This window comes from Capsicum annuum, chromosome 10 (assembly GCF_002878395.1).
Source record: "Capsicum annuum cultivar UCD-10X-F1 chromosome 10, UCD10Xv1.1, whole genome shotgun sequence".
NCBI lineage: Eukaryota > Viridiplantae > Streptophyta > Magnoliopsida > Solanales > Solanaceae > Capsicum > Capsicum annuum.
The window spans coordinates 190,002,350-190,014,742 of NC_061120.1; the positions used below are offsets into that span (position 1 = coordinate 190,002,350).

At 34.9% G+C, this 12,393-nt stretch overlaps 1 long non-coding RNA gene across 1 annotated transcript; it reads right to left on the reverse strand.

Moving 5' to 3' along the window:
• Window positions 1-9,652: 9,652 nt before the first annotated feature.
• On the reverse strand, window positions 9,653-10,604 carry LOC107852905. Its single transcript, XR_001669586.2, has 2 exons — window positions 10,110-10,604; window positions 9,653-10,031 (listed from the first exon to the last, which is right to left on the reverse strand). It is a non-coding gene; the product is annotated as an uncharacterized LOC107852905 (long non-coding RNA).
• Window positions 10,605-12,393: the final 1,789 nt, after the last annotated feature.

Here is a 12,393-nt window from a genome sequence, read left to right on the forward strand (position 1 = left end):
TATTTCATATGCCTATTTATGGTAAATACATAATTTGTGCGTCCGATTGGAATGGATATTTTTCTTTTATTTGCTTTGACTGAATTTGGTATTATAAGTGTGATTTTTATATTTATGGAAAACTCCATTGATTGATTTCATCAAATATTCCTTTCTTCCTTAATTGATTCTGATTGATTTTTGGAATATCTTTTTTTTTTCTTTTTTTGTTTTTGCTAATTGACTCTTACGTATTTTCTTTCCTTTCAACTCACAATCCTTTCACTATATAAACAGATCCTCTTTTCAATTAGGGGACAACAGTGATAGTCCACCATCTCTGCTTTTACTCTCTAAAACAAAAAGAACTAGCAGCTATTTTAATACAATGCAATTATATATTTTAAGAGTTCTTTGGTTTTCTTCGAGGCTTACTGGAAGTACCTTGCATATTATTCTTACAAGTGCTTGGCTTTGTTATTCTTATTATTTCTTTATTGCTGCTCACCAGTAAGTATCTAAACGATGTAATTTAATTACTTATTTGTTCATTGAATGCTTTAATGTGTTAGAAAGCATGTTCATAGGGACTCTTTTATGTTATGTTTATCATGTCGTTGTTTGGTCATTTTGTGTATAGAATCATGCCATAGTATCTTCATTTGCCTCCGTATTTGCCATGTTGTTGCTTTACATTTGACAAGTCGGAATTATTTGAAGAGTCACCAAAATTTGGGAGGGGTCGTTTATTTTAATTTCCTTTTCTTTACTAGTTTTATAGCCTCATCTTTATTCATCTGTATTGTAAAAATATTATTATTGTAATAATAAATTTGGGGGACTGCTCGGGGGCGGAGACTTACGTGCTCTATGAATAGCATGGATAAGCACAACTTAGGTTTTATGTGTTAAGTGCTACGTGGATCATTTAGGCACACAATCCTAAGATTTATTAACGCATGAATCGTTTAGACACTTAATTTACGGTTTATTAATTGATCCGCTTAGAATTCTTGATTTAACTAAAACCGACATACTAAATTAAATTGACATTAAGCATATTAATATATTTTTAGCATGTCAGCACATTAAAGTGACTTTAAGCATGATTTTAACACGTTAGCATATTAAATTGACTTTAAGCATGATCTTTAGCATGTTAGCATATTAAATTAGATTTAAGCATGTTAATGTATTTTTAGCATGTTAATCATATTAAATTAAATTCAAGCGGGTTAATATATTTTTCGGCATGTTAAACATTAGGCCTAAGTGATTTTAATATGTCATTGCATGTTTTAGCATTCCAACACAATTTAAACACGTTAATATGTTAAACATGTTAACGATTAAATTTCTGCATTTCTGTATATTACACTAGAATTAATTATGCTGTCGCATGTTTTAGCATGTAAACACAAATCTAAGTATGTTAATACATTTTCAGCATGATTAAAATAAAATCACTGCATATTAATACAGTTTCAACATGTTAAAGTTTTTTAGAACGTGTTAACATTCAATTTCTGCATGTTATTGCATTTTCCAGCATATTAATATGAAATTCCTGCACTATTAACATAATTTTCAGCATGTTATTGCATTTTTCAGCATATTAATAAACAATTCCTGCACTATTAACATAATTTTCAGCATGTTAAGTATTAGGTTTTAGGCATTTTCAACATGTTATTGCATTTTTCAGCATGTCAATATGAAATTCCTACGCACTAACACAATTGCCAGCATATTTAAAAGTAGGTTTTTGAGCATTTTCAACATGTTAAATAGTATATTAAGTACGTCATTATGTTCCTTAGCATGTTAATATAGTTTCAACATTTTTGTTAATTTCTTACATTATCACCAGTTAACATGTCTTGCATAATAACGTAATGGGTATCACTCCCCAACATCTTTACCTTACTTCAGCATTTTTATCAATTTATAACATTGTTTGAAATAATTTGATAGTTATTTCTCATCAATAACAATTGCTTCTCGCTTAGATATCATGCCTATAGGGTCTAATTATAATGAAATAATTGCTTGTCGTGCATGTCAATCACCTTAACCAATTTTAATTAATCAAGAGGCATTTTTGAGATTGTTACGTGCTACCTCTTGTCCAATGTGTTACGTGCTTTGAGTCTTAGGAAAATATAATTTTATTTGTCTAGACCACAAACCCGAATTAGCAAAGCCCAATGCTTCTTGGGCGATAAGTGGGATGATAGGTATTCTAAGGACGTTAGTTTTATCCTTGTCATAGAACGCTTTTAGATTTGACAACTAGCCTAGGTGGGGTGAAACGGGTAGTCATTCGGAAGTGATGATCTCTAGAGACATTACATGATATTTAACATTGTTACTTGCTTAAGAATTCGGCCAGTGGGTCAGATAAGGATTAAACAAGTTGGGGTTCTGATCCGAATGAAACCAAAACAATTCCTCAATTTGACGTTCTGTTATTTACTTTATATATTTATTTATTCTTTTATTTACTTTACATGTTTATTTATTTGGGACAGTTAATTTATTACATAAGCAGTTCCCTTTGTTATAATTTATGTCATTTCTCTCACCTTGCTTGTCTTATTTACATGTTTTACTGATTTTATCACTTAGATAATTAATAGCTAAAATAATTAAGTTAAATGATTGTTTGTTAATTACTTTATCACTTGGTCAATATTTAAGTTAATAAAAAGCGACCTTTATTTGATCACATAGAATTCCCACGTAAAATATGAATTCGGCCGGGAACCACCTTTGTAGACCTCGAAAGGTGCCTAACACCTTCCTTTTGAGTTAATTTGAACCCTTACTCAAATTTCTGGTGAACTAAGGCAAAATAACAAAATAGGGTCGCAATTAGCCTGGACCGGTGCCCTAACGCACCTTAATTCATTAGGTGGTGCCTCTTCACATCTCCCCTTCTTTAAACAATCCCAAAAAAGTGGTCACGTCGAATCCCACTTTTTGTGAGAAAAATAGGGTGCGATAGAATGGCAACTTCGTTGGGGATCTTAGGTTCCAACCATTACGAGTTTGTATTTTATGCAGATTTCTATTATTTTCTTGGTTTTGTTTTTTCGTAATTATCCTTGTCCCTTTCCCCTTTATTATTTATTTTAATCATGATTTATTTTTCACATGTTAGTCCCTGCTCCTATCCCTTTTACGTATTATTCATATTTCTCCATGTCTATTCCTTCCCCTTTTCCCCATTTTGTTGGCTATGTGCTTTAATGTTCATTTACTTTCATATTTCTAAATATGTTATTGTATTTTGCTATGTGCTATGTGTTACCATTTTATATAACTGGCATTCCGCTCATACTTTCCTCCAATTGGAACTTTTTTTATTTTTCTTTTCGAACAATTGCTTGGGTACACAAACATTCTTTCCTAAACCACCTTCCAAAAAATGCCTTGTGGATTGGTCGATCAGCGGTGCGTTGACAGCCACAAGCTTTCCCACTCTCAAGTTGTCCGCTTGAGGAAACTTTGTCAAAACCACTCGTATTCCTTAAACCTAACCGTTTATCCCTTTACTAAGGAATAAACATCTTCAAAAACCTAAGATGTATGTTAAAAAGCCTGTCCCTAAGTTCTGAGGGGTTCTATAATCCCGAAAAAGAATGCCTCACTATTTATGTGCATTTTGAGAGATAACTATGTTTGAATGATGTCATTTGCTCTTTGGGGGTAGGGTAGGCTAACACTTTGTTTTGCAGATCCAATGGCCATTCTAACTGCTTATCCAAGGTTTAACATGGTCTGGTGTATGCCACCACACAAGAAGCATTGATGGATGGACTTAGGTTACTATGGACAAGGTATGGTAAAGAAGGTATTGGGAAGCTTGTCATCCCTCATGCAAATCACCCCGTCTCGAGAACTCATCGAAGCTAACACTGCATTTTGGGATGAGACAAGATCAGTGTTTAGGTTTGAAGACGTAGAAATGACCCCGCTCCTCGAAGAAATTGGAGGGTATATGGAAAACAAGGGTGTGTCATCATCAATGAGGTGAAAGCGGGTTGAGGTCATCATCCCCAAAAACATCACTCTAGAAGAAGCCAATGAAATTGGGTCTTCACAGCAGTAGACTGGTAGCATATGTGATAAGGTCGAAAATTCCCGGCAGTTACATTGCTGATAGGTTCGGCCACAAGAAAGGAAAAGAAACGTATGTAGCAGAGGGTTCTGACCCCAACTCCTGGGAAAGTAAACGAATCTTTGCATTTATTGTCTACTTCCTAAGACGATAGTCTTCCTAAATATAGCGGAAGAAGAGTCACATACTCGTCTGATTAACATAACCGATGTCTTATGCAAAGGAATTGAAAAAGGGTCTTTTACGATTGTACCTATGATAGTGGCAGACATCTACCGGTCCCTTGGCTGTTGTAAAAATAGGGCCAAACGTTTTGAGAGGTGCAATTTATTGTTGCAGTTGTGGTTGATTGAGCATCTTCAGAAAATCCGTGGTGTGAAAAGCATGTATAGGTCGGTCGGAATCGACAATATCACTAAACATGATACCCGAGTCATATTGGGGATCAAAAAGATCAAACGGCCAAACGAGGTAGAAAAGTGGGGACAAATGTTGGGTACCCTGATTGAAGACTCCGTACAATGGATATTTCAATGGTTTCCTAGCACGGACTTCGTGATTTACAACTAACATTATGTCTACCTGGTTTTTATTGGACTTCATGGGCTGCAACCATATGCTCCTGCTAGAGTAATGAGGCAAGCAGGAAGAAAACAGATAATCCCAAAGGTTGCCAACATGGATGCGCACCGAGTGGACTATGAAGACAATAAGATCCCAAATGTCAATAGGCTTGCCAAGATTTGAGGCAAAAGGACTCACCTGGACGAGAAGAGCATTGAGCTAGATAGATACAATGTGGGCTACACAGTGGGCTATATTGAATGATTGCACGCCAACTTGGAAAACAGAGTGACCCTAGGCATCAAAAGAGGTAAGCATGTCAACGACAAGGAAGCTGAGGCATAAGTTTTTTACCACAAGTTTAAGAAGAAAACTTTGGAATCCGAAGCACTCCACTGCCAGATACTTATGGATAATGCAAAAGAGATTGCCCATATGGGTAAAGAGCTAAAGTTTTGGAATTACCGTGCCTTGACCGTTGAAGAAAAAGTTCAAGAACTCCGTGATGAATTTGATAAACAATGTAAGGACTGCTTAGACATGGGAGGAAGGATGGCATTGTCTTATCTCGCGACCAGCTGCCACCACTTTGATAAAGCCTTGGAGGCATACAAGAAAGAGGAACAAGAAGAGGATGTGTTCAGAATTTAGTTTAGCATTCATTTTTCAGACATTTTTGTATTTGTTTTTCTACAATTTTGAGACAATTCAAATGAAATAAAGTTTAATTTCTTGTGGGGTTTTATTTATGAGCAAATGACATCATTTTGTGGCATAATTATCTCTCAAACAGCGGAAAGCCTACCTCTGGCTCAAAAGGGGCTCCCAAAAGAGGAAACGTCGAACAATGTGCTTGCTATTTGTTAATCTGATTCATTCCTTTATATCACTAACACACTAATTTCTTCACCTTTGCTGTTTTTGTTTTGTTTTGTTTGCCCCCCATAGGTTGATTTGTGCATCCTGGCCTATCACACCCGTTCAAAAGGGGCTCCTCCTGCTACTCATCCTCTTCCTCTAAGTCTCAAAGGCAAACAAGCGATGGATAAAGAGGGAGCTAGTTCCGAAGGAGATAGTGTTGTTGGGTAAAACAAAATAATACTAAAAATGGAGCAAAGGATTCTGGAGTTACAAGGGGAACTGGGGAAAGTGCGCAATCTGGCCAAACTGTCTCTTAATCTGAATACTCTTGAGTCACAAGTTGATAGCTATGCCATACCAAAGTCCCAAAGTGTCCCTAACCTTCCAATGTCTGCTCCTCAGCCTCAAATTCTGCATATGTGCAAAGCCTCCCAAATCCCATCCCAAACAACCAAAATACCCCAACTCCGTCATATGTGCCTACCCACTATTTTCAAGATCCTAAGAACTCTTCTTATCTCTCTCCACAAAAACCCCAGAATCCAAACTTATATCACCATCACGCATTCGGTAGCCATACTTGAACCCCATTTATGTTGAAACCCTTCCACCCACTTGTTCTCAACCCGCATTTGAGACTCCATATAATGACTACACAATATAGGCCGTAGTTGAGAGGCTGAGATAATTAGAGAGAAGAAAAGGAATGAAAGGTCTTAACTATGAGGATCTGTGCATTCATCCTGACGTGGAACTATCGGAGGGAAACAAGCCTCCCAAGTTCGAGATGTACAATGGGATCGGGGACCCCAAGGCACACCTCCATTTGTATTATGATAAATTGGAAAGGGTAGGGAAGAATAAAAAGATCAGAATGAAGTTATTCATGAGAAGTCTCACGGGAGAGGCTCTCACGTGGTATATTGAACAAGATGTAAAAAGTGGGCTGGATGGCTTAACATGGCCTCCAGTTTTATTGAAAATTCGGATACAACATAAACAATGCTCCCAGTTGGTCTTACATGCAGACATTGAGGAAGAAACCTAATAGTTCCTTTCGAGAGTATGCTATGAGATGGAGGGCTGAAGCTACAAGGGCTAGGCCTCCAGTCGAAGAACAACAAATGAAAGAATACTTTGTTAAGGCCCAAGAACCACAATACCTTGATAAACTGTTAACAGTTATGGATAAGAGTTTCTCTGAGATCATCCAAATAGGAGAAATGTTTGAAGATTGTCTCAAAAATAGTATCATCATCCACTTGAATGCTCAATCTGGAGGAGCTGTGAAGAACAAAAAGAAGAAAGAGGTAGGGGCTGTGATGGCGGCCCCGCCTTTTGAGAGCGCCTCGAGTTATCAAACCTTTGCTCCATCCCCTCCACCTTATCCACAAACTCCAATGCCATACTTAAATGCCCCTACCCACTACAAAGGCCATACCAAGCTCCATCATACCAAATGCACCCGCAATTCTCAAATCCTTCCTATCCCATATACAATGCCCAACCAATCTAAGTCCAAGTACCCCATTAAGCATATTAATATGTTTTTAGCATGTCAACACATTAAAGTGACTTTAAGCATGATTTTAGCATGTTAGCATATTAAATTGACTTTAAGCATGATCGTTAGCATGTTAAATTAGATTTAAGCATGTTAATACATTTTCATCATGTTAAACATATTAAATTAAATCCAAGTGGGTTAATATATTTTTTGGCGTGTTAAACGTTAGGCCTAAGCGATTTTAATGTGTCATTGCATGTTTTAGCATTCCAACACAATTTAAACACATTAATATGTTAAGCATTTTAATGATTAAATTTTTGCATATTTAACACTAGAATTAATTATGTCGTCGCATGTAAACACAAATCTAAGTATGTTAATACATCTTCAGCATGATTAACATAAAACTGCTATGTATTAATACAGTTTCAGCATGTTAAAGTTTTTTAGAACATGTAAACATTGAATTTTTGCATGTTATTATATTTTCCTGCATATTAATATGAGATTCCTGAACTATTAACATAATTTTCAGCATGTTAAGTATTAGGTTTTAGGCATTTTCAACATGTTATTGTATTTTTCAGCATATTAATATGAAATTCCTGCACTATTAACATAATTTTCAGCATGTTAAGTATTAGGTTTTAGGTATTTTCAACATGTTATTGCATTTTTCAGCATGTCAATATGAACTTCCTACGCACTAACACAATTGCCAGCATGTTTAAAAGTAGACTTTTGTGCATTTTCGAAATGTTAAATACTATATTAAGTACATCATTGTGTTCCTTAGCATGTTAATATAGTTTCAACATTTTTGTTAATTTCTTATACCCTGACTAGTTAACATGTCTTGCATAATAACTCAATGGGTATCACACCCCAACATCTTTACCTTACTTCAGCCTTTTTATCAATTTATAACATTATTTGAAATAATTTGACAGTTATTTCTAATCAATAACAATTGTTTTTCGCTTAGATATCATGCCTATAGGGTCTAATTATATTAAAATAATTGTTTGTCGTGCATGTCAATCACCTTAACCAACTTTAATTAATCAAGAGGCATTTTTGAGATTGTTATGTGCTACCTCTTGTCCAATGTGTTACGCGTTTTGAGTCTTAGAAAAACATAGCTTTATTTGTCTATACCACAAATTTGAATTAGCAAAGCCCAATGCCTCTTGGGCGATAAGTGGGACGACAGGTATTCTAAGGACATTAGTTTTATCCTTGTCATAGAACGCCTTTAGATTTGACAACCAGCTTAGGTGGGGTGAGACGGGTATTCATTCGAAAGTGACGATCTCCAGAGACATTATATGACATTTGACATTGTTACTTGTTTAAGAATTCAGCCAGTGGGTCGGATAAAGATTAAACAAGTTGGGGTTCTGATCTGAATGAAACCAAAACAATTCCTCGATTTGACATTCTGTTATTTACTTTATATATTTGTTTATTCTTTTATTTACTTTACATGTTTATTTATTTGAGGTAGTTAGTTTATTACATAAGTAGTCCCCTTTGTCATAATTTATGTCATTTCTCTCTCCTCGATTGTCTTATTTACATGTTTTATTGATTTTATCACTTAGATAATTAATAGCTAAAATAATTAAGTTAAATGATTGTTTGTTAATTACTTTATCACTTAGTCAACATTTAAGTTAATAAAAAGCGACCTTTATTTGATCACATAGAATTCCCACGTAAAAAAAGAATTCCGCCGGAAACCTCCTTTGTGTACCTCGAAAGGTGCCTAACACCTTTCTTTCTAGGTAATTTGAACCCTTACCCGAATATCTGGTGAACTAAGACAAAATAACAAAATAGGTTCGTAGTTAGCCTAGACCGGTGCCCTAATGCACCTTAATTCGTAAGGTGACGACTCTTCATATCTCTCCTTCTTTAAACAACTCCAAAAAGAGTGATCACGTCGAATCTCACTTTTTGCGAGAAAAATAAGGCGCGACACCATCAGTCAATGAAGTTGTGAAGATGTAAGCTTCCAAAGAAGTTGATAAGCCTAAAGTATTCAAACCAGATAATACTAGTGTAGACATCAAATTGAAGAAATTAAAAGAATAGATTGAGAAGATGGAAGAAAAAGACAAGAAATGGATAAGTATCGTGGCTAAAGGAAGGACTAGGGAGAATCTTCTCATATTTATTGTGTTTTGTTGTTGTATTGTAGTTATAAGCTATTGGTTTAGAATGATCTATGTAAAGAAAGACTCAGTGGAGTTACCTTAGGATTTTGGAGTATAGCAACCTTTAATTTCATTAGCTCGTTTGTAATCATCCTTGAAGTATCTATGCAGTTCTTTGTTCGGATCCCTTCTTTGCTTTTGTATTCTATTTGCAAGTTCATAAGAAAATCTTTTTTGAAGTTTCATATGTTGTTATTCTACTTGCACGTACACAGAAATAGACACAAAAAGGGATGACAATGACACAAATTATATATAACCAAAGATGCAGTCTTGGCTATATGTATTGCTAGAAATATTCATGTGACACAACTGCATAATTGTTTGAAATAAAAACTGCAATCATAGCTGCATAATATATCAAAATATTTCAGTCATATCTGCATAATTAAGAGATCAAAAAATGCAGTCACAGATGCATAATTGTTTGAAATAAAATAGACATCACACAACAGTCATATCTGCATAATTGTTTTACAAAAATATATCTATCCAAGCATAACTATATAATTGTTTGAGCAAATCAAACATCAAATAAATGACAGAATTTAGTGGAACAAATCAGAGTTCAAACACTACACAACTGAAGAACTTGTTTGGCTTAATTGATTTATTTCAGCAGCTTTGGTACTTGTCTTCATTCTTTTTTGTGCTCTCATTTCTTGAAGTCCTTGTTGGGTGACAAAAGAGGCATTCTTTTACATTTCACACTTGATCTTGGTTTATGATGCTCAAAATTTTTAGTTACTAGAGAGGATTTCAAAGGCATTTCAGACTGCATTAACAAGAAAATTATTAGTCTTTTGATGAATAACTTGAATATTGTAAAGTGTAAAATTATTCAAGCACTTACATTGTGGATTTTAAAACCATTTTGTATATGTAGAACCTCCATCCCAACCATCCTTGATTTTTCAAAACTTGTCCATCGATCCCTACGAGTAACACCACCAAGGTTAGATGCAGGATCAACAACCCATCTACTCTTCCACGAACACCATCAATATTTGATGTAGTAGCAACACTCCCTCTACCCCTTCCAATGACACCAACAATATTTGAAGTAGGAGCAACAATCGCTCTATCCCTACAAGTCCTTTTTCGCCTTCCAGTGGCACCAACTATATTAGACATAGAGCAACAGTACCTATATTTTTATCACTCTCTCCCCTTTACATTGGCACCATCTACATTAGATGCAAGAGCAACAACCCCTCTGCCTTTACCAGTCCCCCTTTCCCTTTCATTGGAACTATCAACATTAGCTTCAAAAACATCAATCCTTTAATTATTTTCAGTCCCTCTTCCCCACTCAATACCACCAATCAAATTTGCAGCAGCTGCTGTAATAGCCTAACAGTAAACAAAGGATATCAAAATTCAATAGCAGCTATAATAGGCTAATAGTAAAATTATTATCAAAATTCAATAAAACTTAAGGTGAATTAGGAATAACTTAACAAGATAAATTTTACCTATTTTGTGGACCCTTTTGGTCATCCTCTTTCCTTGCTCTTGCTTGGTTGAGTCTGACTTGGAGCTGTAAAAGATCCAACACTTGAACTTGTCCCTTTTCCTCTACCAGTTATAACTTTTGCCCCCCCTTGTGACCTTTTGCATGACAAGTGTTGCAGGTCATTTCAACACCTCTTTTGGATAATTTACCTATCTTGTTCTCAGTTTCCTCTTTGCTTCTACACTTAGAGGGCCTGCCTAGAATTTTTCTAATTTCAGGTGGTATAACAGGAAGGTTGGTTGACTGTGGTCATATTTGTATTCCTGCAAATGGCTGAATAAAAAGTTATAGGTCTTTTGGTATGTTTCCTTCATATACCAATGTGAAACATAGTTAATAGGCTCCATCCTTCTAAAATGAAGTGCAGCTATAGCATGACAACAAGGTATGCCTTTTAGCATCCAAGATTTACTAGTACATGTTCTATTATTCAGCTGCACTATAAATGTATTACTCCAACTGTCCTTAACCTCAAAATCATATTCACCATTTCATTCAAGGGTACACTTCATTGATTTTGAAGTATTTTCAATAAATACCTTTAAAGCCATTGGTGAAATGTCAGTTATCCAAGTTTCAAAGAACTGACTCAACTCTGATATTTTTCTTATTACTTTGAGTCTTATTTCCTCAAGCATTGTGACAATAGTCTTGTATCTTGCCCCAAAAATTCATGATTTAAAACTTTCAACCATGTTATTTTTAACACTATCACAATAATTAGAAGTACCAAAATAAACCTCGGACCATTTTTCTATGTTATACCATAGAAGATCTTCACAAATTTTATCACCTAAGATCTTCATATGATCTATATTTCTTTTCAAATCTTGCTCATATGTTGACTTGCACATTTTCAAAAGCAATTCTTTCTTTCAATGTCTCTCCAATCTTTAGGCCAGTTAGCTAAAATGTGTCTTACACACATTTTTTATTCTGCATTTGGCGGTAACTGTAGAATTACAGTGTCAAAATCCTTCAGCAACATATAAAATAATTAATTGACATAAGAATATAGAAAAAAAATAAAATAGTTAAAAACATAAATGAATACGATAGAACAAACTACCTTCTGCATATCAGTCATGGTTGTCAATCTTGTCCCATCACCAAGCTCTAAATCATGCTTAATAAGTGTAATAACCTATGTCTAAGTGAAAGTGTTTTTAACTTCAATCACTACCCAAGCCATCGGTAGCATTTGATTATTCCCATCTTTACAAACAATTATCCTTTGCAAATATCTTTCAAGAAACAACCATTAAATTTAATACATCTTCTACATTCAACTTTGAATGCTTTCTTCAAAGCATCAAAACATATATAAAAGGATTGAAACCTTTGTCTTCCACCTTCAAAAATTTTTCACTAAGCCTCACCACACATATGTTGTCGGGATTAGTCTTTAAAAGTTCATTTCTATAATCAAGAGTTCTTTTAAATTCCTCCATATCATGATCACCCATTATCTGTTGCAACACCATATTTTTTGCTTTTCTTGACACAGTTCTCCCAACATACACCTTCAACTCATTTTTCACTAGATTTTGCAATTAAAAGACTCTAATACCAGGATCAAAAATAATTCTATTCCAGTACCTCTCAGCTAAATACTTTGAAT